The following is a 3,994-nucleotide window of genomic DNA, read 5'->3' on the forward strand; positions in this document are numbered from 1 at the left end:
ATTATGACTATTCTTATTCTAACTATTTTCTTTATTATACTGAAACAGTTTGTGCCTTCAGTCTCTTGCCTGGGCACCTAGGTAATCCTCCGCCTACATATTTCCCGGACCTCAGAAGAATCACAAATACACAAATAAATATAAACCCTACAAAATTCCCAGATCAGGCCCGGCGGGTGGCTCACGTCTGTAATCCCAGCACTTTGGGAGGCTGAGGCGGGTGGATCACGAGGTTAGGAGATCGAGACCATCCTGGCCAACATGGTGAAACCCCGTCTTTACTAAAAATACAAAAATTAGCCGGGCGTGGTGGAGTGCGCCTGTAGTTCCAGCTACTCGTGAGGCTGAGGCAGGAGAATCGCTTGAACCTGGGAGGCGGAGGTTGTAGTGAGCCGAGATCGCGCCACACTGCACTCCAGCCTGGGAGACAGAGCGGGACTCCGTCTGAAAAAAAAAAATATATATATATATTCCATGATCAGCCGGCGCGGAGGCTCACGCCTGTAGTCCCAACACTGGGAGGACAAGGCGGGAGGATCGCTTAAGCCCAGGAGTTCAAGACCAGCCTGGGCAACACAGCAAGATCTCGTCTCTATTAAAAAAAAAGTTTTAAAGAAAATTCGATGATCACAGAACCCGCTATCTGCATCTACATCCGCAAAAGCAATTGGGGAGAGATGCCGCAAGGGAGGGAAGGGTTCCCCTGGAAGGGGAGAAGGAAAGGCCAGCTGGGGCACACACTGTCGTTGGATGAGGAAAGGCCTCCTTTTCATTTCTGCAGCGTCCACTCTTGAGCTCCAACCCACTCCATCGCTGTCTTCTTAAAGGACGCCTCGCCCACCCTTCTCTCCCATCCCATGCCTGAATCCCTTCTGGAAGGCATCCGAAAGAACAGCTATAGAACTCTGGGGTGATACGTTGGTTAACTCGGGAAAGAACTCAAGGACACTGGACTAGAACGTGGTGGGATTCCTAGGTCGGTTTCGGGGCCATCCCCGCCGCCTATCCTTCGCCCTAGGTCACCTGGAGGTGGCTGGAAGGCCAGTGGACTCCACATTTAGGGAGAGTGGTTACAAGAGGACTCGGATTCCCCCACCTTCCCTTCGGCTTTGGGAATCCCAGGAAACCCGCCCCGAACCCCTGAAAAGTCCCAGAGAAGGTAAGCTGGGCGTCCAGAGTCCCTCCCAGGCGCCGCCGCAGCGTCCCGCCCAGCCTCGCGGGGCACGCCGGGAGGCGGAGTTCTCGGTCGTGTCCCGAGAGTGGCTGGTCCGCAGGATCGGACTACCAGTCCCAGAATGCACTGCGCCCGCAGCCCGGGGCGGGTCGTGGTTGCCCCTGGCAACAGAGAGGTTCTCCCGGGAGCGGGGACTGGGAAGCGCTCCCGAGCCGGGGAGGGGCAGAGCCCGACCAGAGAGAGGCGGGGACGCGGGTAGAGCGACCGAGAGGTGTGGAGGCCGGAAGAGACTGACCGCGCCGGCCCTTGGAGAGACCCCTTTCCTGAGAGGGGGCGCCCAGAGAGGATGCCGAAGCCAGCGAGATCTAGAGAGAGGGAGACAGGGATTGAATCACAGAGACACTTAGAGGGAGGGAGAGACCTCAAAGACAGAGAGATTCACAGGGCCAGGGAGACACGTAGAGTGGGTCAGAGAAGAGGACAGAGGACAGAGACATAGAAAAGACAGGAGGGAGAGAGACTGAATCACAGAGACACAGGGAGAGAGGGAGAGACCTCAGAGATGGAGAGAGACTCACAGGGCCAGATAGACACATGGAGTGGGTCAGAGAAGGGGACAGAGAGAGACAGAGACACAGAAAAGGGAAGAGGGAGAGAGACTGAATCACAGAGACACAGAGAGGGAAGTCTCTATCTAGAGACCCTCGACAGAGAGTCCTAGAGCCAGAGACAGAGATTCAGAGAGCCAGAGACACAGAGAGATTCATAGAGACATATAGAGAGATTCAGAGAGCCTGAATCACAGAGATTCACAGAGCCAAAGAGACAAACAGAGAGATTCATTGAGCCAGAGACAAAGATTCGGAGAGTCAGAGAGACATAGAAAGAGATTTATACAGCCAGAGACACAGAGATTCAGAGAGACATAGAGATTCATAGAGCCAGAGACACAGAGATTCAGAGAGTCAGAGAGACATAGAAAGACATTCATAGAGCCAGAGACACAGAGAGATTCAGAGTCAGAGAAACATAGAGATTCATAGAGCCAGAGACACAGAGAGATTCAGAGTCAGAGAAACATAGAGATTCGGAGAGTCAGAGAGACATAGAAAGAGATTCACAGAGCCAAAGAGACAAACAGAGAGATTCATAGAGCCAGAGACACAGAGGGATTTGGAGAGTCAGAGAGACAGAGAGAGACATTCATAGAGCCAGAGACACAGAGAGATTCAGAGTCAGAGAGACATAGAAAGAGATTCATAGAGCCAGAGACACAGAGGGATTTGGAGAGTCAGAGAGACAGAGAGAGACATTCATAGAGCCAGAGACACAGAGAGATTCAGAGTCAGAGAGACATAGAAAGAGATTCATAGAGCCAGAGACACAGAGATTCAGAGAGTCAGAGAGACATAGAAAGACATTTATAGAGCCAGAGACACAGAGAGATTCAGAGTCAGAGAAACATAGAGATTCATAGAGCCAGAGACACAGAGAGATTCAGAGTCAGAGAGACATAGAGAGACATTCATAGAGCCAGAGACACAGAGAGATTCAGAGTCAGAGAGACATAGACATTCATAGAGCCAGAGACACAGATTCAGAGAGTCAGAGAGACATAGAGAGACAAATAGAGATTGGGTCAGAGAGAAAGGGACAGAGACAGAGACAGAGAAGAGAAGAGGGAGAGAGACTGAGTCATAGACAGGAGAGAGACCCCCCTAGCGTCAGAGAGAGAGAGATCAACAGAGCCAGAGAGGGACAAGTACAGAGAAACAGATGGAACCAGAGAGATATAGGAAGAGACAAACAAAAACAGAGACGGAGTTGCAGAACCGGAGGAAGGGAGAGAGACAGAGACAAAGGCATTTATAAAGACGGGTGGAGGTGAGGAGAGAGAGGGAGAGACAGGGGCAAGCATTTAGAGAGTGACTCCCAGAGAGGAAGACAGAGACGGACTCCCAAAGAGATCAAGTTGCAGAGGGAGGGAGAGACAGAGTCACAGCCTGAGAGAGAATAGAGATTCACAGAGCCGGAGAGACAGAGTCACAGCCTGAGAGAGAATAGAGATTCACAGAGCCAGAGAGACAAAGACAGGGAAAGAAACAAACTCAGGGAGACAGAGGCGGAAGAATTTATCAGACGTAGAGGGAGAGACAGAGGGAGACTGATTCACAGTGAGGCAGACCAAGACCCCGAGAAGAACCACGACACCAAGACCCAGAGATGGCGACAGATACAGATGGAGACACACAGCAGAGGAAATAGAGAAATAGAAAGAAATAGAAACAGCATTTCTCGGAGACAGGGAAAAGAAAACAGATCCACTGAGAGGCAGAAACAGAGACACATCGAGAAAGCTCGCTCCAGGAATAGAGGGAGAGGGACAGAGGTCACAAGAAAGACACATGCAGGCAGAGAGCTACACAAATAATGGAAAGGCCAGGGGAAGAAATAAAGACTCAGCCGGCATCGGAGAAAGTGAGAACCCTAGCACCCTGCCTGTCCACTGCTGGACCCCTAGCGTGGAGCATAAAGTTTGTTGAAGGAAGGAGAGGGGCAGGGTCAGACACAGGGACCCCAGGGCGCCCACAGGACACACGAGGCACCCTAGTGGGGGAGGAACACGGGGCAGGATGACAGATTGCAGGGTGGTGGGGGGGAGCCAGGCTCAGAGGATGCCCCTCCCTCCAGCCAGCCCCCGGAGTGGGTGTGTGCACGTGTGGGGGGCGGGGAGGGAGGACATTTGTCCCGTGTCTCCGGGAGGGGAGCGCCTTTAAGCCGAAACCCCGCCCTCTCGGTCGTCCTGGCAACGCCTCCCCC

Source organism: Pan paniscus, chromosome 20 (assembly GCF_029289425.2).
Source record: "Pan paniscus chromosome 20, NHGRI_mPanPan1-v2.0_pri, whole genome shotgun sequence".
Classification (NCBI taxonomy): Eukaryota; Metazoa; Chordata; class Mammalia; order Primates; family Hominidae; genus Pan; species Pan paniscus.